Genomic DNA, 6,005 nt, shown 5'->3' on the forward strand with positions numbered 1-6,005 from the left:
GAAAGTTTTGTGGGGCCTGGATGTGGAAAGGGAGCTGTGATTTCGGTGCATTATACATAACAGCTAGAGACTGAGTATGAATGAATGTGGCCTTTGTTGTCTTTTCTTAGCGCTACCTCGCGCGCATGCAGGGGGAGGGGGTTGTCAATTCATGTGTGAGAGGGTGGCGATGGGAATGAATAAAGGCAGCAAGTATGAAATTTGTACATGTGTATATATGTATATGTCTGTGTATGTATACATATGTATGCGATGAAATGTATAGGTATGTATATGTGCGCGTGTGGACGTGTATATATGTACATGTGTATGTGTGCGGAGACAGCGACGAAGTATAAAAAATAAAATATAAATGTCTAGCAATCATCGGAACCACTGAAAACCTCTCCTAACTTCTCTCAGTTGTTACGAATGCTCGTATATAAGTCTTTACTGTCGGTTTGTTGGTCAATGAGCTGGGTGTCACTATGAGAAATATGACTTAGATGAATTAAACTTACAGTAATAATATGAAAATATCTTAAATTATGGCACACCACTTTATCACTGGTAAGAACTTTTAAAATTTCTTGCAGATTGGTTGTACTAAGTGTTAGTAATAGATTAAGAGTGAGGAATACAATTCAATCATCTTTTATAATCATGTGATGATAAATAGCTTGAGAGTGGCAAGGGCTATGAAAATAAGGGAAATGTAGGGTTGAATAATCCAAAATTACATGAAACATATGTATACATCAACAAAACCCATTAAAGCTCACCTAACTTTCCCTAGCAACTAATATATACCTTATTTTCAATGCTACTTATTTTTTTTTTTTTTCAGGTTTACATCTTTCCTTAGGTTTACATCCAGTTACTGGGAAGTATGGGTACTATGTATATGTATATGTACTGCCAAGTAAATATGTTCTAGTGAACACAAACTATTTAAATTACTTTTCTTTAATTTGTAGCTACATGTAGAAAATATTAGGACTGGTATATTTCAGTTATAACATTGAAAATGTAGATAAATCTTGACTGCTAGCAGAAGTCAGTAGGGGTTGCTTTCTATACAGATTTCCATAGGTGCTGTTGATTTCTATAAGTTCTACACTAAACATTTTTTATGATCTTCAAATCCCTCCCCATTATTATCTAATTTAGTGTCATCTTTCTCATCCTCCTCGAAGGCTCAGATTGGGGTGTCTAAATGTGTGTGGATGTAACCAAGATGAGAAAAAAGGATAGACAGGTAGTATGTTTGAGGAAAGGAACCTGGATGTTTTGGCTCTGAGTGAAACAAAGCTCAAGGGTAAAGGATATGAGTGGTTTGGGAATGTCTTGGGAGTAAAGTCAGGGGTTGGCGAGAGGACAAGAGCAAGGGAAGGAGTAGCACTACTCCTGAAACAGGAGTGGTGGGAGTATGTGATAGAGTGTAAGAAAGTAAACTTTACATTGATATGGGTAAAACTGAAAGTGGATGGAGAGAGATGGGTGATTACTGGTGCATACGCACCTGGGCATGAGAAGAAAGATCATGAGAGGCAAGTGTTTTGGGAGCAGCTGAGTGAGTGTGTTAGTAGTTTTGATGCACGAGACCGGGTTATAGTGATGGGTGATTTGAATACAAAGGTGAGTAATGTGGCAGTTGAGTGAATAATTGGTGTACATGGGGTGTTCAGTGTTGTAAATGGAAATAGTGAAGAGCATGTAGATTCATGTGCTGAAAAAGGACTGGTGATTGGGAATAACTGGTTTAAAAAGAGGTATACATAAGTATACGTATATAAGTAAGAGAGATGGCCAGAGAGCGTTATTGGATTACGTGTTAATTGATAGGCGCGCGGAAAGAGAGACCTTTGGATGTTAATGTGCTAAGAGGTGCAACTGGAGAGATATGTCTGATCATTATCTTGTGGAGGTGAAGGTGAAGATTTGTAGAGGTTTTCAGAAAAGAAGAGAGAATGTTGGGGTGAAGATAGTGGTGAGAGTAAGTGAGCTTGGGAAGGAGACTTGTGCGAAGAAGTACCAGGCGAGACTAATTACAGAATGGAAAAAGGTGAGAACAAAGGACGTAAGGGGAAAGGGGGAGGAATGGGATGTATCTACGGAAGCAATGATGGCTTGCACAAAAGATGCTTGTGGCATGAGAAGCATGGGAGGCTGGCAGATTAGAAAGGGTAGTGAGTGGTGGGATGAAGAAGATTATTAGTGAAAGATAAGAGAGAAGCTTTTGGAAGATTTTTGCAGGGAAATAATGCAAATGACTGGGAGATGTATAAAAGAAAGAAGCAGGAGGTCAAGAGAAAGGTCCAAGAGGTGAAAAAGAGAGCAAATGAGAGTTGGGGTGAGAGTATCATTAAATTTTAGGGAGAATAAAAAGATGTTTTGGAAGGAGGTATATAAAGTGCGTAAGACAAGGGAGCAAATAGGAACTACAGTGAAGGGGGCTAATGGGGAGGTCATAACAAGTAGTTGTGATGTGAGAAGGAGACGAAGTGAGTATTTTGAAGGTCTATTGAATGTGTTTGATGATAGAGTAGCAGATATAGGGTGTTTTGGTCGAAGTGGTGTGCAAAGTGAGAGGGTGAGGGTGAATGATTTGGTAAACAGAGAAGAAGTAGTAAAAGCTTTACGGAAGATGAAAGCCGGCAAGGTAGTGGGTTTGGATGGTATTGCAGTGGAATTCATTAAAAAAAAGGGGGTGACTGTATTTTAACTGGTTGTAAGGTTATTAATGTATGTATACTCATGGTGAGGTGCCTGAGGATTGGCGGAATGCTTGCATAGTGCCATTATACAAAGGCAAAGGATAAAAGTGAGTGCTCCAAATTACAGAGGGATAAGTTAGTTGAGTATTCCTGGGAAATTGTATGGGAAAGGGTATTGATTGAAAGGGTGAAGGCATGTACAGAGCATCAGATTGGGGAAGAGCAGTGTGGTTTCACAAGTGGTAGAGAATGTGTGGATCAGGTGTTTGCTTTGAAGAATGTATGTGAGAAATACCTAGGAAAGCATATGGATTTGTATGTAGCATTTATGGATCTGGAGAAGGCATATGACAGAGTTGATAGAAAATGCTCTGTGGAGGGTATTACGAATATATGGTGTGGGAGGCAAGTTGCTAGAAGCAGTGAAAAGTTTTTATCAATGATGTAAGGCATGTGTACATGTAGGAAGAGAGGAAAGTGATTGGTTCTCAGTGAATGTTGGTTTGCAGCAGGGGTGCATGATGTCTGCATGGTTGTTTAATTTGTTTATGGATGGGGTTTTTAGGGAGGTGAATGCAAGAGTTTTGGAAAGAGGGGCAAGCATGCAGTCTGTTGTGGATGAGAGAGCTTGGGAAGTGAGTCAGTTGTTGTTCGTTGATGATACAGCGCTGGTGGCTGATTCGGGTGAGAAACTGCAGAAGCTGGTGACTGAGTTTGGTAAAGTGTGTGAAAGAAGAAAGCTGAGAGTAAATGTGAATAAGAGCAAGGTTATTAGGTACAGTAGGGTTGAGGGACAAATCAACTGGGAGGTAAGTTTGAATGGAGAAAAACTGGAGGAAGTGAAGTGTTTTAGATATCTGGGAGTGGATTTGGCAGCGGATGGAACCATGGAAGTGGAAGTGAATCATAGGGTGGGGGAGGGGCGAAAGTTTTAGGAGCAATGAAAAATGTGTGGAAGTCGAGAACATTATCTTGGAAAGCAAAAATGGGTATGTTTGAAGGAATAGTGGTTCCAACAATGTTATATGGTTGCGAGGCATGGGCTATAGATAAGAGTTGCACGGAGGAGGGTGGATGTGCTGGAAATATGTTTGAGGACAGTATGTGGTGTGAGGTAGTTTGATCGAGTAAGTAATGAAAGGGTAAGAGAGATGTGTGGTTGAGAGAGCAGAAGAGGGTGTTTTGAAATGGTTTGGTCACATGGAGGGAATGAGTGAGGAAAGATTGACAAAGAGGATATATGTGTCAGAGGTGGAGGGAACGAGAAGTGGGAGACCATATTGGAGGTGGAAAGATGGAGTGAAAAAGATTTTGAGCGATCGGGGCCTGAACAAGCAGGAGGGTGAAAGGCATGCAAGGAATAGAGTTAATTGGAACGATGTGGTATACCGGGGTTAACGTGCTGTCAATGGATTAATACAGGGCATGTAAAGTGTCTAGGGTAAACCACGGAAATTTTGTGGGGCCTGAATGTGGAAACGGAGCTGTGGTTTTGGTGCATTATACAAGACAGCTAGAGACTGAGTGTGAATGAATGTGGCCTTTGTTGTCTTTTCGTAGTGCTACCTCGCGCACATGCAGGGGGAGGGGGTTGTCATTTCATGTGTGGCGGGGTGGCAACGAGAATGAATAAGGGCAGACAGTATGATTTATGTACATGTGTATATATGCATATGTTTGTGTGTGTGTATAAATATGTATATGTTGAGATGCATAGGTATGTATATGTGAGTGTGTAGACGTGTATGTGTATACATGTGTATAGGGGTGGGTTGGGCCATTCTTTCGTCTGTTTCCTTGCGCTACCTCGCTGACGCGGGAGACAGCGACAAAGTATAATAAATAAATATATATGAATTTATATTTTTATTCATTATACTTGATCGCTGTTTCCTACGTCAGCGAGGTAGCACCACGAAATGGACAAAGAATGGCCCATCCACTCATATACACATATACATACATAAATGCCCATACATGCAAATAAACATACAGATACATATACATATCAACATATACATACACAGACATATACATATACTTATATACACATGCACATATTCATACTCACTTGCCTTCATCCATTCCTAACACAACCCCACCCTACACGAAACAGCAGTGCTACCCCCAGCTCCAGCAAGGTTGTCCCAGGAACACAGACAAAAAAGGCCACATTTGTTCACACTCAGTCTCTACCTGTCATGTGTAATGCACCAAAACCAAAGCTCCCTATTCACATCCAGGCTCCACAGACCTTTCCATGATTTACCCTACACATTTCACATGCCTTGGTTCAGTCCACTGACAGCACATCTACCCGGTATATCACATCAATCCAATTCATTCTATTCTTTGCACACTCTAACCCTCCTGTATGTTCAGGCACCGATCACTCAAAATATTTTTCACTCTATCTTTCCACCTCCAATTTGGTCTCCCATTTCTCACTGTTCCCTCCACCTCTTGACACATATAACCTCTTTGTCAATCTTTCCTCACTCATTCTCTCCATATGTCCAAACCATTTCAATACCCCCTTTTCTACTCTTTCAACCACACACTTACTATTTCCACACATCTCTCTTACTCTTTCTTTACTTACTTGATCAAACCATCTCAAACCACATATTGTTCTCAAACATTTCATTTCCAACATATCCACTCTCCTGTGTACAACTCTATCCATAGCATATGCCTCGTAACCATATAACATTGTTGGAACTACTATTCCTTCAAACATGACCATTTTTGTTCTCTAAGATAACATTCTCTCCTTCCACAAATTCTTCATCGCTCCCAAAACCTTCACCCCCTCCCTCACCCTGTGACTCACTTTTGCTTCCATGGTACCACTCCCTGCTTAGTCCACTCCCTGATATCTAAAACACTTCGCTTACCCCCCACTAACAGAGAGCATCAGGGACAAACATACATGATGACCTCACTTATAATATATCTTTCTCATTCCACCACTCATTTCCCTCTCTCATATTTTCAAGTTCCACACTTTGCATGCCATACACTTTAAGTACATATTCAAGCCCTGCTTCTCTAAAGTCCTGATCCATTGGTACCTCAAAAGGCAGGCCTCTTTCCCCAACACAAGCTCATTTACTACTTTCTCTTTACGTAAACCCACACAAACTTTCACAGTTGTCTCTACCAATAACTTTTTAAACATGTAATCTGTCTGCATTTTCAGCTTCATATAATCTACATGGTATTTACAAGGCATCATCTTTGGAGGTCTAACAACCCAAAAGCTCTTGTTGAATCCAGGTTGCCAAGATGAGTCTTTGGTTGACCAAA

This window comes from Panulirus ornatus, chromosome 66 (genome assembly GCF_036320965.1).
Source record: "Panulirus ornatus isolate Po-2019 chromosome 66, ASM3632096v1, whole genome shotgun sequence".
NCBI classification, from domain to species: Eukaryota; Metazoa; Arthropoda; class Malacostraca; order Decapoda; family Palinuridae; genus Panulirus; species Panulirus ornatus.